The following is a 26,567-nucleotide window of genomic DNA, read 5'->3' on the forward strand; positions in this document are numbered from 1 at the left end:
GCGCTGTAACCTATAGACGCATTCCTCGCCGGTACCTGGTCCCCGGCTTGCTTTATCTGTCTGTTAAATGCTATATGTGCGACGGCGGTAATCAAGCAGTGCGCATCCCTCTGCATTGTTTCGTTAGGAGCAATACCGTGTGCGACTTTCCTATAGACTTCCGTCTTCTAAACTCGGTTGTCTTGGGTTAAAAACCACGCTGCCAAATCCGCGCAGTAAATAAACCGCGTCGCTGTCACAGCTAAAACAGTTCCGAAACGCGGCATTGAGCCAAGCCGCTTGCAAGAAGAACTTCAGTTTGGCCTATAGTTGGTGACCGCAAATTGACCATATTGACCATATTGACCGCAAATAAAGACGGTTTTTTTTGCGGTCAATATATGGTATGCAGTGTATACGCTTGCAAGAAAGCGAGCGACTTTGTTCTCAGGGTGTCTGCTTCGCTATAGGATGAAATTGAGCGCGCTGAAGTGGGTGGCACTTTCTCGCGGCCGATTTCGCGACCACCAGAGTTCCTTAACGCACCCGAAATCTCCAGTGCACGCTTATGCGTTCTCTCATTGTATTCCCATCGAAATGCAGTCGCCGCGGCGTCGTTAGCGGGTCTCTCGGCGAGAGTTCACTTTCGTTCCCCCCACCGTGCAGTAGTAATACCTCGTGACAGCAGTACTCCACGGCTCTCCCTCTCTGTAGGATCGTTATGCAGCGATGGCCGTGATCGTGTGTGTCCCCACGTTAGACAATGTTCTGAACAATGCCTTCTTCGCATCATCATAATCCGCGTACGCGTAGCTGCGCTGGTCGCGCGCGGCAGTCCCTCCGAAATGCGCGCCCGCATGCTCTGGCATGCATGCGCCTGCAGGAACCCCCGAGGGCCGAAGCGCGGACGCCGTCCCACATCAGGCCGGCGAAGCTGTGCCGCATACCGTAAAAACCCGCGCGTTACACGAACACGAGTATATATAGTGTGCGGGTTTGTCGTAGGGAAACACTATGTACAGATGGCAACAAAACTCGACTGTCAGCCGCGCACAGTGCGACATATTACACCGTCAACATTCATTCGCGCCACGTTCCGAGCTCATCCATATTCATTTGCGCAGCCGGCGCCCACAGCGAGACGACCTTCAGCGACAACTACTGTGGACTCGCGTTGGTTGCAGCGCCAGTAGGATTTCGCGATCCTTCCCCTAACGAATCCTTCGCCAGACTTAGCACGTTTTCCCGCCCTCCTCTCCTCTCCGCGCCGAAGCAGACGTACAGCTACGGTGTTTCGAGTGCTTCTTGCAGATATGCGCGAGCAGCGTCGTGCTGCCCACGATAGTATCATCTCACCGACATTGTATACGGGCGTTTGCGTGCCCTACATCAGCTGCTTCTCGTGACCTCGGTTAAATTGTAACCGTTTTCCCGTAAGCTTCCAACTGCACCTCTTCATGCAGCTCCTCAAGCCGCCGCGGTATACCCCAGTGGCTGTGGCGTTGAGCTGCTCAGCTCGAGGTCCCGAGTTCGACCCCGGCCGCAGCGGCCGCATTCCGATGGTGTGCAAAAGCGCTCGTCCACCGCGCATTGGGTGCACGTTAAAAAACCCCAGGCGGTCAAAATTAAAACGGAGTTGCTACGGCGTGCCTCATAGATCGTGCTTCCCACGCGTAAAACCCCAGAATGCATTTATTTATTATCATTACTTTTTTACAGCTCCTCCGACAGTTATGATCAACGCTGTTGCAACCGGCATCACAATATGCCCGCACTGTAAGACGTAATAGGAGTCCGAGCTTAGAACATAATATAATTGATCTGAATACAAATAGTAATAATTACATTCTTATCATAAAGTAAAAAAAAAAAGGAATGCAAAAGTCGTTGCGTTACACGCGGGATTTCACGGTATCCCGCGAACACCACAGCAGCGAGCGAGCGGGTCGGCAGCGAGCAGCCTCGACGTCGAGCTGCACGAGGTCAACGCACCGCAGGGCCGCCATGATGACAATGGAAACTCGGTCAGGCGACCCTTCAGCCGCTGGACAGCCGGCAGCAGCCCGAGTGGACGACGCGGCGCCACTGTATACGCTGCCGGCGTGCGGTTAGCGCTGTGCTGGGAGCCGGCCGCTGGCGCGACAGCGCTCTCCGGCGTTTCGTATTGCGAGGCGTGACTGGGCGTGACAGCGGGGCGTCGCGGCCCGCGCTGCGTTGCGCCGCGCGGGGCTCCCCTCTGTACATCGTGGGACGATCGACGATCGAGCCACGTCGCCCGGAGGGACAAGGCGCTCGCACGCGTAACGTCTTGCGCGCGCCGTCCCGAACAGCGTCTCCCTCTCCGTTCGACGGGTTATTATATTGCGATGCGTAACTCCTCCAAGCGGCCGGGGACCGTTCGCTTATAGATATACGCTTGGCTAACGCGCCGGTGACGTGTTTGCGCGGCCCTATCTCCTTGCGTAATGCGCGAGCCTTAGGAGGAGATGCAGTAGACGATTGACTGTATATATGTGTGCTGCGGACTTGTACGCGTAACTCTGATATAACGATTGACTGCATGTGCTGTACCTGTAACTTAGAGCTAGAGGGAGAAACATTTTGTAATGGATGCTGGAAACGTTCGCCTGATCGTGCGCCTGGCCTGTTTTACTCCGGATGACGAGGGTGACGTGTGAAATGGCGCAATCGTGCGTAATGTACACACGCACACGACATGTGCACACCAACAAGTACGACAAAGGATTTGGTCTGAGAAATCAGAGGTGTATCATAGCTAATGTATTCGAGCAATTGCTAGAGTAACGCGGTCTCGAAGAAATGTTTCAAATCAACAGTCGTTTACTTTATCTAGAATACTCATGTGAAAGCAACTTATTCGCTTTCATAAGACGTTATTCATAAGACGACTCGAATGCATTTGCGGACAAGATGGAAGAAAGGAAAGAAAAAAAATCTTGGAGCGTTCTTTTTCTTTATTGCTTAGTGGATTAGTTCGAACAGGCTGAACGCATTATTTAATAATAAAATAATAAAACTCAAGTATTTTGTCGTTTAGCTCTTGGGCTTTGGCAAAGTAGGTTGCTATCATATACGAATTTTGTAACGGATTTTCCGGCGGTCTGAGGCCACCTGTGAGAAAGTATAATGTCGAACAAAATATACGAGGCATTTCTTTTTGTGCGGAATACTTCTCTTTAAAAAGGAGAATGTGATATCTGGGCCCCTTCGTTCTTGCAGATGGGCTACGTGACTAGGCGCACATAAGCAGCAAGAACATGTTCAACAATAACTTCTCTAGTTAGCCAAATGTGCTGATTAACTTTTTAATTACCAATTTCAGTGTACATGTAATTGCGACATTGAAGCCGATTAGTAGTGAAGTCTTGTCTACTTGGCAGAAATGCGAAGACTGGCACCACTTTGAGATATCCGTCCGCAATAGCTACTTTAACATTAATTTTTTTTATTGCGAGGATAAATGCCTCAGGGCATACAAGGGTATGGGATGGGGGTGAATAAGGATGATTAAATGAATGAAAATAGATTTGCTGACCTAATGAAGTCCAAGAGGGATCGATAATGCGGTCCCTGCGTCCAAGCAGTGTAATGGCTCTGATTATGCGGCGAGAGTCCCGCTGCTGCGAGGTGCCGGAGCCTCGTCGGTTTCGGTGCAGGGCAAACCCACGAGGCTCGACGTTCCACTTAAGTTCGTCCACAACATTTAAACAAGACGCTTTTGGGAAACTGTTAACTGGAACGCCCATGCACTTCGTAAGACATTTCAAAATCGCATATCTGGAAAGTGGTGCTAGTCACGTCATGGGACAATGATATTGAAACATCCATACGGCAGTTAATAATTGCTCATCTGATTTATTTATTTATTTATTTATTTATTTATTTATTTATTTATTTATTTATTTGTCGATCAATCGATCGATCGATCGATCGATTTATAACTCGCAAAACTACACCTTAGCTGTGAGAGATGCAGCAAGCTGAAGTCTGGCGATCTGACTTTGGTAACCTGGGACGGAGTTGGGACGCGGTCGCCACAACCTGGATTCGAACCCGCTACGTCGTGTTCACCAGCACAACGAAACAACGCCTTATAGCCTCGTCCGTGTAAGTACAGCGCGTGCTCACTTGACGGCTATTTCGAGACGAGCGCTATACGCGATGCGTAACTCCTCCAAGCGGGCACCGCTCGCTTATATAGATACACGCTTGGCTAACGCGCTGGTTGACGTGTTTGCGCGGCCCTATCTCCTTGCGTAATGCGCGAGCGTTAGGAGGAGGTGCAGTAGCCTATTGACTGCGTATGTGTGCTGCGGGCTTGTACGCGTAACTCTGGTATAACGACTGACTATAACGAAGTTTCGTCACTGCACACCGGTGTCATATATAACGCCGTCCACGAGCCTTTATGACGAGCGGGACGGGCGCTGTGCGCTGGCCGTTTATGCTATGAGTGTGCATGGTATTAGCAGAGTCGTACGACGCTCACGCATTGTTATACGATACGCCAACATCGATCGATACGCTGGCATATATATATGTCAAAGGTAAATTATTTTGCGCTGGTCGCGGCGCTGAATTTATAGTAAATGACACGTCGATCATTTCATCAATGTGCTGTTATGTACGAATTATACTCATCTCACAGACTTGATTCGCTTGCTTCGATCTTGCAAGTTAATTGAAAGATAATGAACACACCTTGGTCTTTGAAGAATTCATTTGCAGGAGCATTGTGGTCGGTGCCCTCTGTACAGAGGCTAAAGAAGACGTGCGTCTTCCATGTTTTGTTTTTCAGTTTGCACATCGCGCATAGATAGAAGATCGCTGTGCAAAGAGAGAGAGGGACAGAGAGAAAGTGTAGAAAAGACAGGGAGGTTAGCCAGTGTAAGTACCGGCTGACTACCCTGTGCTGGGGAAAGGGGTAAAGGGAATAAAAGGTGAAAGAACAAAAAAAAAGGAATTGTGAAAAGAATTCACACAATAACGCGGTGCTACGCGCTACAACATTCAAAGACGGTCACACAATTCACAAGCCCTTAAAAACTTGAGCAGAGCCTTAAGGCCTTGACTACCGAAACCCGTCAGGACCAGTGTCGTAGAACTTTTTATCCTGCGAAGGGGCGATCGTCCAATCTTTCGAGCGCGGTCGCGAGCACTTTTCTTGACACAAAGTTTTGCACGGGACTAAATATGGTCACTGGCAATGAGCCGGCATCATCGAAAGCCCGTACGATCTCGATGAAATAATCAGAATAAAGGACGCGTCAGAACGCTAATTAGCGCAAGCAGGCGCAGGAAATTACGGGCGGCTGTCCCGGTGTCATTTACTCGGTATACTAGTGTGGTTAACGAGCGAGCCTTTGGCGAGACCTGTATGTAAGATCCCATCGGGCTCCGACTGCAGGCTACCCGAACGAATGCCCTTCGTGATTGCCATTCGTTCCATGCACAACGACCATGTATAGCAAGACGTGCCCGGACGCTCGTCAAGGGTGCGGTCCTTGCATAGCCCGTTGACCTTGAGGCCCGGGTTCCCCTCGTATAAGCACCACGGTATAGGCGCGAGTGACGCGGCCACTGGAAATGGTCCCAGATGGCTCGCAATCCATAACCGCTCTGGGTGGCCGAAGCCAAGAGAGGCGTGTTCGGCATTTCCCTATACATAGTGCGGCGGATGCGAAACCGCATCACGTTATATAAACACGTCTGCGAACACGACAAGCATCCGTGCACGTTTAAACAATCGTCGATGGACGTGGCCGGGGCCAACAGTTTGTTTGGGTTTCGAGACGTCTGTGGCGCAAATGGAACGTTAACCATGACTAGTGGACCCGGTGGTAGAGCGTAACTTTTGTGATATTGCAGGTATAACGTCTGATGCTCTTGTTCCGCCTTCTTTTTCACGCGTACTGTACCATGACATTTAACGATACTTTTGCTTTCATACAGAAAGCCCTATATTTGTCCTAGCAACATTGTGCATATTGTCTGTTACATTAATTAATATCCTAAATGACCATTATACAATGACGAGAAACGTCTTAAATTGAACGAATAGACACGTAAGCGTGGAAGTTACGCACTTGGTGAGTGTTTCCGGGGTATCTGACGATAAATAGATCTAGTGCAGCATGCTTTATGACAATTCAACTCAGCATTCGACAGGTAGTTCGTATGAGACCGTATGAGACCTAGAACATATTCCGTGTAAACATCGAGGGCTTTTTTGGTGCAGTGCGGACGACGAGAACAAATAATTGCAAACGTGATTCGAGCACTACGAAACGGTGCGTTTCATGTCCGCAGACGAACACGACAAACCCTGGTTACCCTCAGCGGTAATGCCTTATGGGGAAGCTTTCCTGCTGCTCTCTAAACGTCAGTCAAACTCGTCCGATCGCTGGTGGGCGTGATGCATCGAAGACGCACCTGTTCTTTTATATCTTCATTTTATGTCATCAGAAGTCCTTCTTATGCGCCGCTCTCCAGCCGGGTGCGCCGTCACACAACCAATGGGTCACTTCGCGTATACGCCCAATATGTGCGAAAGTAACAGAGCAGACAGGTTATCACTGCAGTGCATTCCGCATAACACAAACTCGAAACGCGTTCCTCTACTATAACAATGACAGTGTTCTGCATGCTTCACGTGCCCATCATATACGTGGGGCACACGTTGCGTGGCCGGCGCTCATAAAACAATAACAGGTCACCGAGGACGTCGCAATGAGCACGGAAAGGCATTTCCTCTTATAGAGCCAGAAGCAAGAACAATGCGAAAGAGAGCACGCGGACTTTCATTACCTAGGTTGCTTTGGCGCAGTGTCCCTTTTCGGCAACAAGCAGCCAAGTGTACCACATGCAGGTCACCGCACGCGTCGAACGCCGAGGCAAACACGGCGTCACAGCGGAAGCCGCCGTTGATACGCGTCGTGGCTGCTTCGTACGTAACGTCGCAGTAGCACCAGTGGCGTGTATGTAACGCGCGGGCAGGAGGGTCGTGTACTTCCGCCCCCGTCAGTGCACGTAACGGTGTGCCGTCAACGCCCAGCCCGTGAGAAGGCGTGAGAGTCCGCATGACTGCCGGTGCTGCAGCCGATGGTGGTGAACCGTCAAGGCCGACTGAGCCCCGTCCTGCGGTCGCCGATCTTGGAACAATGGCCGATTAGCATGGACCATTACACTTTCAGATTTTCCACACGAGGTGCCGTTGTCGTGGACATCCATGGGCTCGCGGGCAACTGAAATTCGGCCACGCGGTTTCGTATACGGGACACCTATGCGACGAGCATGCGAGCCCAGAAGATTGAATCTACGGATATTTATAGATTATGTTGAAAGATTAAACTGCCAGCGTGCGTGCGTGCGTGCGTGCGCAAGTGAGTGAAGTGAAGTGAGTGAGTGAGTGAGTGAGTGAGTGAGTGAGTGAGTGAGTGAGTGAGTGAGTGAGTGAGTGAGTGAGTGAGTGAGTGAGTGAGTGAGTGAGTGAGTGAGTGAGTGAGTGAGTGAGTGAGTGAGTGAGTGAGTGAGTGAGTGAGTGAGTGAGTGAGTGCCCACATTATTTCGTCTATGCGCATCATGCAAATGGCGGTTATGTCCGTGCCTCGAGGAAGACGTCGGAGTGAAATCTGCTATACTTACATCCCCATCCTTCCAAAAAGTTATGAACACAACAGAATCACATTGTTGTTTCGTCTTCGCTGCACCCTGTATATGCAATTATAGATACCTCCGCATCATGCCTACACCTGCTGGATATGTACGCGCACGATGCTAATTACACAATCCACATAGCATATCTCGCAGACGTGCTACGCACTGACAAGCACTTGCTTTCCAAGCTCGCCATCTTATCATTGTTCATCATCGGTCGTCAAAGCTTATCCGCGTAACCATAATTCACCCTGACAATAATCATTGTTTCCTTTCCTTTTATCGCACATGCCGTGATATCGATGATGTCGTCAGAAAAAGAAATTATAGCAGATTCGTGCAACTTATATTAAGCATCTATTTACTAAGGAGATCGTCAGCCGTACAACACGGTGAGCCCGTACTGCAGCCGAGTGACCAAGACATCGTCGGCACGATGTTCGGGTTGAAATTAGCAGAGCTTCTCAGAGTTTGTTTTTTCAAGCATCTTACCCTTCATTGTTTATCCAGCTCAAAGCATTCGTAGCTGAATCGACAATAGCAATAGCGGCGTGACTACGACGACGACGAGGAGAGACGACGACACAGACGACGGCTACAGGATTATTATGGCTTGTTGTCCTTATGTGTAGCGGTCGCTGCAAAGCCTTCGCAGCACCTTGAACAAAGGTGGTACGCCGTAAGGATGTATTCGGAGCTCGCCGTGGGCAATAACCAAATGCGCTGAATGCTAGCAACTGACGCTGTCCCCGACTTGACCGTGTCCCGTCTTTAAGGGGATCAACGGTTGAACTTCGGCCGCCGCCGTTCTTCCGAGACCATGGATTTGTTCACGGCGCCGAGCGTTTGTTTTTCGCCGCACGCGCGCGGGGAAGCTCATAGACCGAAGGCGCAGAGGGGCCGCGATTTCGTGGGCTCCTTCCTCGCCCCCCTTGCTTGCCGTGTTGTGGAAGAAGGTCAGTCGCAGGGGTGAAGGTCTCGCCGGATCGGCCGACCGCCCGAGTACTGGAAAGACGTATACCTCCCTCTCCAACCTGCCCTCCTTCCGCATGAGCACAAGTGAGGAGTGATTTTTCGTTCAATGTGCACGAACGCACACACACACACACACACACACACACACACACACACACACACACACACACACACACACACACACACACACACACACACACACACACACACACACACACACACACACACACACACACACACACACACACACACACGCGCGCGCGCGCGCGCGCACACACACACACACACACACACACACACACACCGCAGACCACCTCTGGGCCACGCGTGAAACCTACTTTCCCAATTGGCCCCACATAGCGGCAGCGGCCGGCGATTTCGTTGTGCTCTGGTCGAATCCTATATATGCAGTTGCTCGTAAGCATTTCTCCTCCGCACCTTTCATTGTTTTGCTTGTTTTTATTCTTTCGCGTTTTATTTAGTCCCACCGTGCGCTCTTTTTCCTCCATTTGTATCGCACGTATATTGCGTGCGACCGCACGCACGAATGGGGAGCAGGCAGAACGAGAGACAGAGAGAGAGAGAGAGGGGGGGGGCGACCACACTCTTAGAGAGTTCCTCCTCTTTCGTTTATGTTTGGCGCATCTTCCTGATTAGTTCCCGCGAGATTTTATTTGGCGTCCTCGAAGGCAGCCGGCATCTGGCGGCACGCTATACCTTTATAACTGCGCTGGTCTATACAAGCAGTCGAAAAAGAAAAGAGCAAAAAGGAGCAACAATGCCTCTTAGAGAATAGGTCAGACAGTTTCCAAGGAACCACTTCCCGCAGATACTATATCTGCGAGCAAGATTTCGTTCTGAGATGAGGAAAAGGAAACGCGCGGAACAACGACCGGGCACCCCTGTATTTGGCTTGCCCTGAGCGAACCCGGGTCACCCGCTTAGAGTAGAACGAGAGCAAACACTGCGCACGACGAAACTTGCTCATACACATCACGCGCGGGACGCGGGTGGGGTGCTTGGGCGACGTGAAACTGCGTTTCCCTTTGTTAAGCTCGCTGAGCGAATTACTTATTGTGGTCATGAGAATCTGTTTGTACAGTTGCTTATGTCCTTGAAGGCGCAGATTTTGTACGTTGTTCAACAGTGCTACATCGCTCGCTTGCTTCCTTGACGCTGGTGCAGAAAGCACAGCCTTTCTTTTACGGGCTGTTTGCTACCGTTTGGCACGGTTATACGGTAGAACGAAATTTCTGTAGACAGCGATGAAGTTTAAAAGACGACCAGTGCCGCCTCCTTTACGGCAGCGTGATCCACCTTCGGACCCGGTTTCGAATGTTAGAATGATACGCACGAGCGACGGATGGCGTGCTGCAGGGTAAATGTCTTGGCACACAGTGTTCGTTGCCTAAGGAAAGGTAGGAGAGGTAAGAATAATAGAAATGGACACCGGCTGCTCCACAATCATTGTAGCAAGAAAGAAATGTTATGACGAAAAGCATAGGTGTGCGCACAGTGTTATACCGTGAACCCAGAATTCGGACAGATAAATGCTCGTATCGTACCGTATTCCATAAGAAAAACACGGACAAGTGCATACATCGCGCAGTCGATCCTTACCGGAATTCATTGACAGTTATAATTTTGGTTTCATTGCTGGGGCGCTATAACGTAAAGCTATTCCAAACTTTCCTACTCTGTTTCTGCAGTCAGCCCCCCGCGATTGGTCAAAATGTTTTCAGGTCCCCACCATTTCGCTTGTCTGTCACGCGACGTCAGGAAAACCGCAAAAGTTCCTCATCTGATATGACGTGTATGCACTGGTTGTGCAGGATTAGACTGAACAAAAGGAAACTAATTATTTCCGATTTTACGCCTTTTTCACCATCAGTCGAAAAACTTTCGGGCTGCGCCCACTTTGCCTGTCTGTCAAGCGACGTTACAAAACCGCCCGCGAAAACTCACCGCGTCAAAGTGACGTGTACGCAATAAAGATGCATTAACATGCCGAGCAAAACTGAATATTTTTAGAAATAGCCGGAAGCTGCCCCGTTTTGAAATGAATAGGCGATGGTTGCCCACTGATCGCTCTGGCAATGGTTATTCGGAGCTACAGGGAAGAATGGATTTATTTGGGTATAATAATAATTTTTAAAAAATCCAAGGCAGTATATTGTCAGGCCCTAGCTTTCAGCCCGTACCCGACATCGCTCTGCCCAATTTTTTTTTCACTGAGGACCTCCTTTAAATGCATTTTTACTTCTTTACTTTCTGCCAGACACCGAAAGCTAAGCAAGAGAAGCGGATCAATCCCAGACGCTAACACCACCCTCCTCATCCGTTTATATACTTTCTCTGCGCTAGCCCGGCCTCACCGAAATTCTCTCCACTTCTGCATGCTCCTCGCCTCTGCTCAGCCAATTAGAAAAGAAAAAAACCTTTCAAGTAAGGCAATGCTATTCGCTTTGAAAGCCAACAAAAGTTACCTCCTATAGACGAGGAAGCGCTTCATTGGCCATTGCAAACAACGCTGCGAGTCACCGCCCGATGCTTGCGTCGGCGGTTACGTAAGTTTGACGTCAAGAGATTTGAATAAAGCAGATTCGAGTAGCTTTACGTTATAGGGCCTGTGTGCTGTGCGTCGGCACATGGCAGCGATATCGGCCGAGACTGGATTATTTGGTTAAACTATGGCGTGTACCGAATTATAGAACTTCTTTCTAAGAATTATGGGTCATAATACGGTAATCTAAACTACAGCCAGTAACAATAAGGTTGAACAATGACGCATTGCATTGTGTGGCAGAGCATTTAATTGCACGGCGCCGTAAATTTTATCCTAGGAGGCGGTAGCCACCAGCACCAGTGCCTTCAATATACAGCCACTAGATCTACTACGTAGTCTCCATCTCTCAGGGAAGCTGGGCCCGAATTCACAAAGCTTTTCATTTGTAATATTTGCCGTTGACCTGCCGCCTTCGCCAATGATATGTTTAGCACCATGATTGGCTGAACATTTATCTGAAACCTCCTACACCGAAACCTTCTACACAATGCTACTGTAGGAAATTTCTGTGAATATACTGGCCGGATTCCAAGTTTCAGTGCTCACGTGAGTGTCACCAAACAAATAGGTTCGATGGACAAGCGTTGAGTCCGTGCGGTGCCAGCGACTCATTCCTTCGTTGAAGAGCGAAATCCCTCGCTTTAAATTGGCACGGGCTCGCGGCCCAAAAGCGAGAGCTGGTCGCCCCTTTGTGTGGTCTAGCATATTCACGTTATAAGCCTTGCCTGGCCGCCCGTGCGAAGACAGCATCGGAGTGCATGCCCTCGAAGTGGTGATCTTGAATTATTAACGAGGGAGTCTTCTAGCTACACTTCCCAAGTGAGCGTTCGGGCCAATTTGAGCGAAGCGATACCATCAAGCAACCCCAGGCGTGGTCCACATTAACTTGCGCACAAAAAAGTTCTAACGCTAAAACTTTTTGTAAGGGCAAATGCTAGCCAATCGTTTGACATATTCTAAGCGCAAGCGGCTGGACAATGGCAAACAGCTTTGACAAACGAAAAGCTTCGTGAATTTGGTCTCAAATGCGTTGGCTTATGCGCGAGTTCGCGGTATGCCGTAATTGCGCTCCACAGTGAGAGTGCTTTAAGATGGCGTAGAGCACAGTGACCGAATCAATTAGGGTCGCGTAAGGAGCAGTTTGTGTGTGGGTGCGCTCCTTCGCGAATAGCGGCAGGCTGTGTACGCTGCGCATACGCAAATACAAGCAGCGCACACCATGGATGCCGGCGGTCGTTGGCCCTAAGCTCTATAGGAAACTCGACGCGCTGTCACTGGGACGAGCATTCGCTTCACGCATCAACGGGCGCGAGCCCGGCGAGCGTGGACGCCATGGGTCCCTCCACAGTGAAGGTGGCGGCGGCGGCGGCCACTTCTCGCGGCTGCTCGCGGCACCTGTTCGGCAGCGCGCCTCCTGACGCCTCTTTGTGTGTGTTGGCGGCGGCGCAGAAGGCGCCGATCCAGGGAAGCGACAGAGGAACCTCGCTTTGAAAGCGACACGCGCCCAAGTCGTGGTGCGCTCCCTTCTCGCCTCTTCAAGCGTGTGCGCCTCCTCTTGCCTTCACTTTTCTCACGCCAGAGAGCACAAGGCGTGCGACGAGATCGTACAGAACCGGGCCCGTATTCGCAAAAAGCTCTTACGCTAGAGCTAATTCCAGTCAATCCTGACGCTGGAGAGAGAGAGAGAGAGAGAGAGAGGCAGGGGAAAGACAGGGGTGGTTAACCAGAGATTATCTCCGGTTTGCTACCGTGTACCGGGGGAGGAGGTAAGGGATGCGAGTGGTGACAGAAAGAAAAAGAATTAAAAAAAAGCATACACACCTGCACACACACGATACATAACTTTCTGCGGGCACTGTCATGCAGTCTGAGAAGGCGTTCGTAGTGTTACGCAGTGTAACTGTCCAATCCTACGTCACACAGTGTGCAGTCACAATTTGTCCTGACGCTAAAATTATTGTATAGGGAACGCTGCCTACCGACGGCAAAATGCACTTACGAATGAAAAGCTTCGTGAACAAAAAAAAAGTTGTTCTCACGTTAAAGCTATTCGTGAGAGCATATTCTAGCCAATCACCTTATTGGCGCGAAAAGGAATATCATTGGAATGGAATCGCTAAAGTTATCCCGGCCGTCGTTCTGTACGGTTAGGCATAATTAAGGGGTTGCTAAACCCGTTTCCACGACTGTTTGTCTGGCGTTCCGCTGCTGAGCACGAGGACGCGGGTTCGATTCGCGGCAGCGGCGGCTGCGTTTAATAGGGGCCGCATGCTTAGATTTAGGTGCACGTCAAAGAACATCGACTGGTCCAAATTCATCCTGAGCCCTGTACTAAAGCGTCCCTCAAGCCCCAGTGTCGCGTTGGGACGTTAAAGTCAATCAATCAATCAATCAATCAATCAATCAATCAATCAATCAATCAATCAATCACGCTGTGTGTATAATTGCCATAATGACATACGCCTCGAGCGAAAAATCTTACTATGGAGAGCCCAGGGCAACACTTTTAGGGGCCCTCTTCGAATATATCTTGGCGTTAAAATTGTAGCGGTAATTCAAATACGCAGGCTCGTTTGTTTCCTTTCTATGCTCAAACAAATGTACAGTGCTTAGCAATTGAAACGCGATACTCGTACAACGTGGCGGTCGGTACTTCCTTGCGCCACCGGTGGTGGGCGCTGGTGACACTGCGATGATGCATTTTTGTGTCACGTGAAAGCGAGAACCTTTTTGATGCATCGTAACTGCATTCGGCCTCCTCAGCGACCACCCAGCGATCCCCGGGGGTGCAAAAAGTGCCAGCCGCCATGCTGTCTGAGTATCGCGTTTCAATCGCTGAGCTAAGTACGTGCACGCATCGGTTAGCACTGGTGGCTTTCGACAGCCGCGAGCATGACTACTCGAGGGGGGGGGGGGTTATACTATATTATGTAGATGCGCGGAGCTTAGCTTGCGGCTCAAGCCTTAATCGCTGGGTTAAAGTCTTTCTCTGGAGACTCGATGCCTGCCACAGGGCCGTCGGCCTCTGCAGAATTTTTACGGAGACAGCAGTTAAATGCTCGAAACTGGGTTTCCAGCGTCCGTGCGCCCACCGTGCCGACGACGACGTCCATCATCGTGAAGTCGTCTTCGTTATAAAGTCGTCGTTATCGTGTCGTCGCCAGGGCACCTCCTCACCTTGAGCTTCATCCCCGCCGTAGGACGAAGAGCAACAGTACTTTGCCTTACGCCACTGCCACTGGCATCCGAACTCGCTAACCAAAATATACGCTCGCGCGCAGCTATGGCGCTTGGTAATTCGTGCGAGGTTTCGCACCTTACACTAACTCTGAGAGTGATCGCGTCTGTGCAAATATTTCGAAGGCCACAACAGGTAATGCCAATAGCCGATAGCGGACGAAGGCGACGTCGTGTGCATCGCAAAGTCGTTGTTTTTGACAAGGTGGCGGTGTCCGTTGTAAACGCCTAGCCTAAACAAATGGCTTCGTAGCCGGATAATTTGCTGAAGCGTTCTGTATTTTTTTTTTCTTACGCTCCTTTCACGCCCCGACCTAGTCAGTGCTGGGCAGTATCGAAGGTGCATGTATCTTTGATACTATCTTGGATACTCTTTGGGCATCTTGTAGCTGCATCAAGATACGTCTGGCAAGACATGCATCAGTGTCTGTATTTCCGATACACGAAACAATGTATCGTGTATGTTAAGATACAAGATACTGGTTATCGCAACATCACCGCGCGAAACTATAACGTTGGCTGAACTCCTCAATTTGATACTGCTACCAGTAAGCCACCTGAATAAAACTACAGGCAGAGCCATTCTTTTATCTTTCCGCCAGAGCCCTCCAGCGAGGGCATGCGATAAGGTCTGCGCGTCCATATTGGTGGAACAGAGTCACGTGGTGGCGGTCCCGCCGTCCCGACAAAAACAAGCGCGCGATAGTCTGCGTGCAGCAGTCCTTGTGTTTTCTTGATTTCTTGTTTTTAGCTGCGTCGGTGTCATGACACTTGCTCATATATCCGCCGTACTTTGCTGCGTACGCCAATGCGTGCGGCGTCTCTCGCGCAAATTGTGGTGCCGCGATATATAGTGACGTTATCGAAGTTTCTCTTGCGTGGTGCTTTGTTACAGTCTGAAGAATGCAAGAAATGGGTTGCCTTGCGTGTTGTGGCTTTCACACATTGTTTTGGAATGAAAATATTGTACCTTGAGAAAGAAAGACAAAACTTTTGTGACACTAACAGAAATTTAATTCAAATGAAACAAGGTTCGTGGGAGTTATAAAATTTCCAAGCAGACATATTTGTCCATACGTGTTTGCTGCTGCATTATATAAATCTATAATAAGACATTTGCGAACGTATCGAAGTATATCTTAGGATACAAATGGCAAGTATCGTATCGGATACAAGAATTGCGGAAGTATCTTGTATCTGTATCTCAAATACTTGTAGCCCGAGTATCTTGTATCATAATACAATTGCAAAGTATCTTTGCCCAGCCCTGCCTACAGTGAAAGTGCTGTTCACTGCCCTGAATTTCGAAGCGCCAAGCGTGTTAAAGGATCAGAGTCGTAGTGCCTGTTCGTACGAATTTCATCCCTCGCGGAGCGGCTTCAATGCTCATGAGAGAAATTGTACATGGTTTTGCACTCGTACACTTCACCCTGGCGAAAGAATAATGAAGGGGCTATATCTATAAGGAACGTATGTGACGAAGGCTATGTTGATGAAAAAGGATGACGAAGCAAGTGTTCGCCAGACCGCGTTGCGCACAGGCTAAAGTGATGTTGCTCGGAGACCAACGGTAAATTCTACTGAATCACATAGCAACTCTGTGTGGTGTTCAGTTTCCACAGGTGGTAAGCTATATAACAAGGTTACACGTCGAACCGCCCGGAAACATCTCTCACCATCACAGCGCCCATTAACACGTCATCAGATCGTAGAGAAATGCCAGACTTTACGAGTCTGCATGTCTCTCGTATCGAGATCACTGCGTCGATTAGCGGTGCTGGCAGCGAGACAAGTAGCATGCACCGGCCGCTACGGATCTGTTAGGGCAGCAGTTCTTAATTGGGCGAGCACGGGTCGCACACAATGCCCGCGATTTTCGTTTCTCGTGTCCTTACGCCGCTCGTTCAATAAACAGCTTTCTCAGAATCACGCGACGAGAAAAAAAAAAAAAAAAAATACGCGAGCCTCAAGACGACGTAAAAAATAAAAGAAAAAAGAAAAAGCCGGCGCGTAATGCACACCGGCGCGGCATCACCAATGCCGTGTACCCGACGTAACCGAGACCTCGCGACGCACACCAACATCCGGCGACGATAACAATAACGCAAAAAATCTCGACGCGAAAAAAAGAAAAATAAAATAAAATAACAAAGGGCGACTCGAGAAACCGCACGCGCAGACGAGAGTATAGCACGGTCGTGCGTCGACATACGGAATGCATTCAGCGCGGCGTCCACGTGAGGCAGCAGCAAAGAAAAGTCTCGGGTGAAAACGGACTCGGGAGAAAACAGATTACGCGAGGAGCTCTAAGCCACGTTCGTGTATACGTGAAGATACATGTACTCGTGTACTCGTCTGTTACCGTCTACCATATATGCCGAGACGTTGAGAGGCACACGTATTGCTCGCAGTGGAAAGAAGAAGAATAGGTGGTACGAGGAAAAGAAATTATTACACCCCCCCCCTCCCTCCTTCCCCCTTGGAGCGCCGGTCGTACAGTCGTTGTCGTCGTTCGTCGCTGTGTATTTTCCTCGCTCGGATGCTTTCATTTCTAGGCTCGTTCACGGACCATTACGCGGCCGGCGCACGCGCAGCGTGTACGCGCGATTACGTGCGCGCTCCGTTCCAGATTCTCCACAGAGCCTTCGAGCAGCGCGCGCGAACGCGTCCTCGCAGTCCGTACGCTGGTGCCTCGTATGCATGTGTACACACAGCGCTAGGTTTCGCGCGTATACCTCCACAAAGGAACACCAACTGGACAAGCCGGTGGGCCGCTGCACTCTACAGGGCTGAGCCAGCAACTCAGGAGAGCTTCGCGAGAGCTTCCCGTAAACGCTTTGACCAGAATACGGAATTGTAGGGGGCGTGGAGGATGGCCGCGGTGCGGGATACGTAGCAGTGCGGTGTTGCGCCATTTAGCGCCTTAGCCCGCTCTGCCTATTCGGCCGGGAAAGCAGGAGAAATTACCTCTTTGTGTGTGTGTGTATATATATATATACCTTCTTCTCCTTCACTAGTGTTGCTTCTCAGAAACGTTTTCTTTGTCGTTTTTCTTTCTTTAATTTTTACTTCTCGCACGTTTCCCTCTTTCGCTTCCAGCGTTTAGGTTTAATGAGGGAGAAAATCGCAACCACTGTGTTTCTTTGTAAAGGCAAACATTTCAGGTTTCTGCTTTCAACGCGGTGCCCGCATTCAGAAAGACATTAATCTTACACTAAAGCCATTCGTAGGAGCAGATGCCAAGCAATACCGATGTCGGACAGATATTTCGCAAAGGTGGCCGGCCAACGCCAAACAGTACTTGAGAACAAAAACTTCTCAAAGCTTTGCTGATTTGGTCCCCGATGCTCAGCATTATTATTCAGAGAGAGGCACAGATCGAGCGTTCCTTCCTTCTTGCAGGACAAGATGAGTGAGAACGCGTCATAACACTAGGCTATCGAGAGGGCGCGTCTATCGGCGAGCTGTAGAACAATGAAACACTATGTATGTACGACTAAAGTAAAGAGGATCGAGGGCGTGCCAACGAAAACATTTAATCACCCTGCGCGCGAACGCCTCTAAAAGAAGCGTGTGGTGTTCGCTGTTGCATCCGTACCCTCGTATGTGTATAGTTAACGGCCGTTGTCGTCCGATAACCTAACCATGTTTGCGTGTTCGTGTACGTGATATTTAATATGTAAATTTTAGCTAAGGTTGCGCCGCGTACTGCGATTATAGGTGAAGTAGCAAGCGCCGGCGCTATTGTATTCCCATGCGCTCCTGCGACGCGGAGTTCGTGTAGGCGTTTCGTTCAGAGATACGTATTTGGGTGCAGTTAATCTACCGCCTTATCTCTGTCGAGGCGTGCATCCCAAGTCGCTGTTAAATTTTCAATACCAATGACATATAAGCATCGCATTTTCAGAACTCTGAAAGATTATACAGTGAACATTTATTTAGACTGCCTTTTCCTCCTGACGAAGATTGACGTCTAAGAATAATTTTTGCATCGATATGCAACTAAAAAAGCGCTCTTCATACTCGTAACGGGAAAAGAAGTCATGCTATTCCACGTGCCAAGGCTAAGCGGCGCTGTACCTCGTCGTCATTGCAGCTATCAACATATTGTATACGCGTGGGTATACTGGCACTGCTGTTTTGACATGAGAAACGATATATATCTTGACAGACTCTTGAGAAACGATATATTAATTGTAATCTTATCGTCAATGGCTTCGCTAAAGGCGGGCTGGAAATGCCTGCTGCCAATAAATAAAAGTACAGCGAGGAGGACGACGTGTTAAAGAATGGCAATTCCTTTGTCAATTCGTCACTTATGTTTCTTTTTTTCTCTTTTTCTGTATCTCTGAGAGAACAAGTTGGGAACCTATGGTGCATTCTGAGACAGAGAAAGGTGACAATTTAAGCATATAGAAGTTACTGCGGTTATATAGCATCATCAACTACGCACACTGACGTACGTTTGTTGCACGTAGATTGCAGTTCTGGCCCATGCGTATGCTATGCACCAGTACTCTTATTCACGAAAAGTCATTATGTTAGTAATAAAAGAATGAATCATATGCACTTCGGCCAGGGTGACCAATCCGCTCGGCACAGTTGGCTAGGACTTTGGGTTGTTATGCATCGAAGAGTATCGACTGACTGCCTTTTCAGTTGACGCTGATAACGTTGTTCCGTATAATGGATGAATTGTCCCCTTTACTACTTTACAGTGTCGGCATGCCAAGAGCGTTGCGTCGGCATGCGCTTTCTTCCTCAGCGGGATAGCATCAACATGTCCACCGAACGCACAAACCGTGCACATCGTGTTAAACCCAATTCACACGGCACGATTTAACCCTTGCGTCGCTGCGATTTCCGCCGTTCTGCGACTATAGTATAGGCAAATCTCGCGCTGCTGCTCCCGAACCAAATGACGTGAGTGCGCTGTGGTGAATAAAGATCGAGGGCAAGTGAACGTGTGTGTTAGACCTTAAAAACGGTAGAGAGAATGCCTCGTCCAGCACCATTAATGCATCGCAGGCAAGGGAAGGTCGAACGTAAAAATAACAGAAGCACTGCGCCTAGCTCAGTGACTTAGCAACGCAAAAATAACGGGCGAGTTTCATTTGCCGAAACAGTTCGTTGACTTCGGCAGTTCCCAGCTCTTGCGCTGGCTTGCAACAAAAACTAAACAAGCAGACGATCGGTCGTCGGTATGCGTCTAGAACTCGCTGAAACAGAAATAATGATAAAAAAGAGGCTGGGATATCACGGAGAAGTTGCCAGGCTTCTCCAGTGTGCCTGATAAGTGCGCTTGACGTTGCCTTCAACTTGCAAGGTCAGAATCGTAAAGCATATTTTTTTTTCTTGTCGGCCTTGGTTATGTTCCTTTGAGGGAATGCTGTTATTTTTTTGTCTGTAAGGCACACTTCGTCATCCTTCCTTGATAGCATCGATTTCCTGTGTATTTGAACCTCAGAGGCACTTGGAAGAAAACATAGCGCACAACAGAACCAACAGGCTCACATGCACAGCCCGCTTATACTGAATAACGTTGTGATAAGAAATTAATAAATTTTCGTAGCCAAACACACGAACTTTTCCTGATGCATGCGTTCCCGTGCTTCCACTCAACTGAGGTTCAAATACTCTAATAAACTTTCTTTCTGTCGTTTTCTGCTCGCTATACGCTGATAAACTACCAATCGTACGAATAAACGAGAAGAACGAGGGTTAACCGAGGGACCCGATTCTTTATTAGTCATATCATAAGAGGCCAACAAACACTGACACCAAGGACAAGACAGGGGAAATTACTTGTGCCTAATAAATGAAATAAAGGAACGATAAATTAATAGAAATGAAAGTGGATGAAAAAACCCCTTGCCGCAGGTGGGGAACGATGCCACAACGTTCGCATTACACGTTTCCATTAATTTGTCATTTCTTTATTTCATTTGTTAAGCACAAGTAATTTCCCCTATGTTGTCCTTGGTGTCAGTGTTTGTTGGCCTCTTATTACAATCGTAGGAATGTATTACGAGGGGAAAATAGAATAGCAGTTAATTAAAGCTATGGAGCCTATAATAAAGCAACTAAAGTTAAGATAGCCTATGTAATCAAAGAAAGAAATGGTGGTAGACATGACAGAATGACAAAGGCGTCAGAAACAGTCGGGAGGTAAGGCAGACGACGCAAAAGCAGGTTCCCCACGGAGCTACGGGAACAATTTAGAATGTACGTGCAACTTTCACCCGAGAAACCCCTTGCTCTCACGTAACCCTTAATTCAACCTTTCACGCATATGCCGCTACGCGTATGAATACTCGCGAAGTGTGGCCTTATTCGCGAGCGCGTTCGCATGAGCAGCGTGCAAGTTTTGTAAGGCCGCGGGTGCCAGGTCGTCATGGCGAACGAAGTGACAGCGAAACAACTAACCAACGACGTATACAGTTCTCACGAACAGAAATATTCTTCGTTTTATCCGACCCCATATCTGCGATCAAGTATTCGACCCGGCGGCCACCACCGTTCGACAACACTCCCAAGGTCTTTTAGCAAAGCATCGGCAAAGCCGGTCGACACGCGCACTGCAGCGATCGCAGGCTTTTCTCTCAACCGGTGCGCCAGAGGAATCGCATCCTTTATCAATGACGCCGGTCTCTGAAAGGTCATGGTGCCTGCGCACCGCTTTGCATCCGTCTTCTCGGCGCCCCGTTGGACTGCACGCATGCGCGTCTCATCCCGCCGCCGCTTCCACTGGGAGCAGCAGTGTACACGGATTAGGCTTAAGATGAAGCGCGCGATCGACCACGAGCGTGCGAGGCGTCTTCAGAGATCACGAGGGATGAAGCGGACCCGAAAGCACTGAACTTGGGCACCTCTGCAACATTGAATCAATCTGTTATAACTGTCGCGAGTTCATGAAAGAAGATTCTCAAAAACAAAAGCTTATGCACGATGGCACCATCATTTCGCTGCGCACCACATTACCGATTCAGTCTTAATGTTTCGAAGCTAACGAGTGACCAGTGGTGTCGCCGGGACCGCGTCGTTCATCAGTCGGACCGTTCTTGAACTTTCGGAGCCCAGAATGTTTAGAGATCAAGTGGGACGCTTTCTTTCAACCAATACCCGCATACAGGAGCGAAGGAATAAACTCATTTAAGAAAGGGACGGTGACGTGGGCCTGCGGGGTTAGGGTGGGGAGGGGGGGAGCAGTTAAGATGCTGGGTGTGCATCCAGCACGGAGTCATCAAATGCGAAGCACCGCACTGCGAGAATGGCCTTCGCTTCGTCTTTTTCTGGGCAAATGCAGCCTTTGTAACAGCTTTTCTGTTTACATGGGCCGAGATGATTTCTGAGCGAATTCTCACGGTGTAAACAACAACAACAACAACAACAACAACAACAACAACAACAACAACAACAACAACAACAACAATAATAATAATAATAATAATAATAATAATAATAATAATCGCCTGTGGTTTGACTTGCTATATGCATGCAGCTGGGCCCGTATTCACAAAAATCGCTTGCACTAGAGTCCTTCGTAAGAGCAAATGCTATTCAATCCGGATGCTGAACGTACTGTTCAGAATCATCATATTGTTCAATATAAGTCTGTAGGGCAATGGCAAAGAACACTTACGAACTAAAAGATTTGTGATTGTCCCTGATATTTTCTGGGTCCGTATTCGCAAACAGCTCTTACGACAGAATTGTTCGTAAGAGAAAATTCCCACAACTCATGATGCTTGACATATCATTAACGACGGCGGCCGGCCAATGGGAAAGAGCACTTACGAACAAAAAGCTTTGTGAATTCGGCCCTTGGTGGTCTTAATTGAATGACTCATCCGTGTTCGTTTTACTCTAATAGTTCATGTATTACCGTAAGTCCCCTTTACTCAATGATCATTCTCTTAGCCTGTAAGGTACGTGAATGAAGAAATTGTAAGTTGACAAGACGTCATACGCCTGGCTGCAACCGTGTTGATGACGTACTGAGTATGCCACGGATGAAAACTCATACCGGTTATTCGAAAAGGGCTAAATCTTTGAAGGAAAAAAAAGAAAGCTGTTATTCACTGAGAATTGAATTTCGGACAACTTGCCAGAGCCCGGCAGTCGTCCAATCAACCGAGTAAAACACGAGACAGGAGCGCGAACCGGATTACTGCTCCACACAAAGTGCATGATGTTATGATAATGCATCAACCAAATGAGGTCTTATGAAGTTAGCACAGGGTATGTAATTCTCTTCGCGGAAGGCAGATTCCATCTTCCTTTTTTTGTGTTTTTTGATTTTCAAATTAACTTCTCTTCACGTTACTGAGCTTCTAAGCATCAGCACTGCGCAGCGTTGCGGGAACCCTTCCACAAATCTCGGCGTCAGCTGTTGTTAGTCTCGCGGTGGCTTCGAAACCTTTGGTTAAGCGTATACCGAACGCCGGTGATGTTAGGCGATGTTTTCCTTATTCGCTAAGGAAAAAGATAATCCAGACGACAGAAACAGCAACAACAAAACGCGCACCACGGTCGCATTATTACGCTCAACATGTTCCCCTCTGCATTTCTTCTCGTTTCGCTCCCACATCACTCGTGCGCAGCCTGGCGTCTCTAAAGCTGATTCAGGTTGTCGAAAGCAGTTGCCAGCCTGCTCCTCGCTTTCGCTTTCCTGTCAAGTGCATGCATGTTTTCAAAACAAATAGTAACCATAATGTCGAAAGTGAGTTAACTCTGCGCATGCTTGCTATAGTCTGCCGGCCCCGTCGTATATGCATTCGCTATACCGTATTCACAAACATTTTCTTACGCTAGAGCTGTTCGGAACAGGCAGCAGCTAATCGCAGTTTGCCACCAAAGGCAGTTTGCCACCAATGGCAAACAAGTGCACTTACGAAAGGAAAGCTTTCTGACAAATGCTCACCTTGAAAGCAATCAAAACGAAAAAAAAAAAGGTTTATTTTGGGCAGCACATTATTCTCGTAAGTGCAAATCAGAAATTACGTAATACATCAGTTACCACTTGATTAATTATTGAATTTTTTTCTCGTTGTTGTCTTCAGGGGCACGTGGCGTGGCTTCAGGCACTTAGTTTTATATTCGTCCTCCAAACTCTCTCCTATAGTTTACACTGCAATGCGTAAGGAAGACACTGCAGGCATATATATATATATATATATATATATATATATATATATATATATATATATATATATATATATATATATATATATAACATGGGGAACAACGATGCATTTCGCAGCGAGTCTGGTGACGCATATCTCGAAACTGGTGCTATAGTCTCAAGTTTGCTGGACATGCCTCTCGCAATGATAGGGTTCGATTTTACAATTTCTTTTCATCTCTAAAGTAAGGAATGAAATGCTAGTTAGTCAATATTAGACGGTTAAAGAGTTGATCGTTGATTGCCACACATTTCTCTAGAAGTGTCGGCCGGCACGAAAAGTGCGTGGTGGAGCGAACTTCTCTATTCCTGACGCACCGTTATCGAGAATCAGTTATGTCGTTTCCACCGAAACACCTGCGCGACGATCCGAGCTTTCGCTGTAATTTTCGTAATGACGGCGCTCCGTACTCCCGCCTCGATGAAGCCCGAATTTCGAAGCTGCTAACAGACGCTCCCATCGTCGCCGTGTCGAGCGCAACGCGAGACGTTCCTTATTCAGTTAAGACAAAGCCGGCACCGGTCCCCACCGTGCGTATATCTCAAGCGTGAACGCACGATCTCGCCGCTTTGTTCGTGTCTTCTTCGCCGTCTGCGGCTGGCTTCCTCGTTCTCTTTGTCACCGGTGCTTATTTAAAGCTCCTTCGCGAAAGTCAAAGAAGACATCGTGCACGAACACGTCTCATCCGAGAGAGCCGAGCGACGCTTCGTCCGAGATGCTTGTCAGTTGCGATGCGTCGCTCTCCTTCCTTATATGCGGCTCGCGTTCTTTTTGTTTTTTGTTGTTTGTTTTCCGTCGCGCTGTATACGCCTCCGGACGCTTGCGACACGACGCAAGCAGCAGCACTACTCCCATCGAGAAGCTTCCTCCTAGATATATGTCTGCGCACGCGGCAGGAATGCCGAGGCCACTGCGGGATAGACAAAATTATACGCAGACTGTCTTCGGAAGTTTAGCGCATGCGTTAAATTTGAAATAAATTTCGAGGAGGCCAGCTTTATTTTACTGCAGCGAATTTCGCTTTGCATAGCGGCCACTGAGAACTCTCGTGTTTTCGCATGTGTTGGCACAAATCTCCGCGTTGTCAGCGAGGTATCCGCAAACGCTTAACCCCGGATTCTTGCACGATCTGTGTGGTTCGCGAGTTCTCTTATCAAACGGGGCTACTTCTTGATCAGGGACTTCCTTGTTCGATAAGTTCGTTACAAAAAGAAAAAAAAGGACGCGACGCTATATTGGGGCTGTGCGATGTTACCTAATCTAGTTGTCGCAAGCGCGGTTTTTCTGCCAAAGTCTGCCAAAAGCGTTGTCGTCGTCCGCTGTCCTTAAAACGACCGAAGAAATTTTCGGAGCCTTCAGCCGACAGTAATATTCGTTTGATTCCAATTATTACTAGATATTGAAGTCGCAATGAACTTAGTATACACACCGAATTTCCAGACGTTCTTTAGATCCGCCACTACGCTCCGGCAAGATCACTACATTGCAGTTCATGTGGCACAGTCAGTGACGCAGTGTTGTCTACGGCTTGGTCACATGACCTCTCGGTTAATTTAAAGCAAAATGTCATAAAAGATTTTTTTTAAAGTGTCACTTAGTCGAACTTATCTCTCTTTACATGACGGCCACTTTCATGGAGTTTATAATGTGTATTCCAATGCATACTAGCCAGCGACCAGCCTGGAGCTCTTGCTAACGGGGAACGCAGCCATCGGACAGGAACACGAAGAAGGCACCTCAGCCAATTACAAAAGATAACGGCGTTGTGAGCACTTGTAAGATCTAGTGGCGAACAAAATCGTAGAGCTAAGGGCACAGAGTTGAGCCAAGTGGTCCTGTTTCCTTGTTAATCCGTTGCGCATTGCCAACCGTAAACTGTTGCAGGGCAGGAATGCGAAGATTATAAGGGTTCATTACAGCCGCGGGTTTTGGGGATCCCACAGATAGCTTTTTTTTTTCCTTTCTTATTTTTTTTACCGATATACGTAGCGGAAAAATTTTGAACCAGTTCCGATGACACATTGCGTCGCTCCGGAATGCACACAAAGCGTCCCAACACACAAGAAAAAAAAATTATAAGGGACTGTTCGCTTTCTTTTCTTTATTATTTTTTTACCCCGCTTATTTTTACGTTCAACTTTTTCTGCTACGCAGGAAGCAGCGGCCAAATCATTTCAAAAAGCGTCCGCCTCTCTTGTGCCGCAAAGAGAGCGCGCGCGCGCAGTGGTGCGCATTCGAGTATGGCACGCATAGCACGCGCGCGCGCGTCGGAAGGACGACTTCGGGGACCGTCGGGGAAGGGCATACCGAGGCGCTTCTCGATCGGCTCAAAAGATAATCGCGAAGCTAATCCTGTACGCTGCTCGCTCGACCAGAAACGAGGAACCCAAACAGAAGCACAGCACTTGCCTTCGCAGCGGCGACGTTTTGAAATCCAAGCCAATCCACAACGAGAGCAGACGACACACTGGCCCACGCGCTCGACTGCTCCACGCGCCGCGCGCAGGCGACGGAACAGCGGTGGCGCTGAAGTCGATTTTCCGCTTCTTTTCTCTCGTCTCTTTCCCTCCGTTCGTAGCCTCCTTCCTCTCCTTTCGTTTCACTCTCTCTCTCTTCCTTTCCTCGTCGCTCCAGATGCACGTAGCTTTGCGCCCGGTCCCTCACTCACGTAAGATGCATTACGCATCGATTCGTTTGGCTGACCTAAACAGTAAGAAGTTTCCGCCGCGACATTTACCTCATCCCTTTTACCTTCATAGTCCATGTAGTCTGAGAGGGTTAGAGGACACAGCTAAATTCCTGTCCTAATGGCATCGCTTATTGGAACTCGTAAATGCGGGTAGCGGATGGTTGGAGTAACCGACAATAACGTAATCGCCACGCTCTTATATCATTTAGTAACCGCGGCAACACAGTTCAGCGCATTCTTTTAAGCTTTGCTCCCGCGG

The 26,567-nt window shown here is 48.6% G+C and overlaps 1 protein-coding gene across 2 annotated transcripts in view; it reads right to left on the reverse strand.

The window, feature by feature from the left end:
* Nucleotides 1-26,121, reverse strand: part of ninaC (STKc_myosinIII_N_like and MYSc_Myo21 domain-containing protein ninaC) — a 158,801-nt gene extending 132,680 nt beyond the window's left edge. Inside the window, exon 1 of one of the 2 annotated variants that reach the window (XM_050189309.3) lies at nt 26,029-26,121. The gene's annotated coding sequence lies outside the window, so the exon portion shown is untranslated. Of the gene's footprint in view, nt 1-25,048; nt 25,087-26,028 lie in introns of those variants that run through there. The other variant, XM_055077150.2, reaches the window with a different exon arrangement.
* Between the last annotated feature and the right edge of the window lie 446 nt (nt 26,122-26,567).

Source organism: Dermacentor andersoni, chromosome 2 (assembly GCF_023375885.2).
Source record: "Dermacentor andersoni chromosome 2, qqDerAnde1_hic_scaffold, whole genome shotgun sequence".
In the NCBI taxonomy this organism is placed as follows: Eukaryota; Metazoa; Arthropoda; class Arachnida; order Ixodida; family Ixodidae; genus Dermacentor; species Dermacentor andersoni.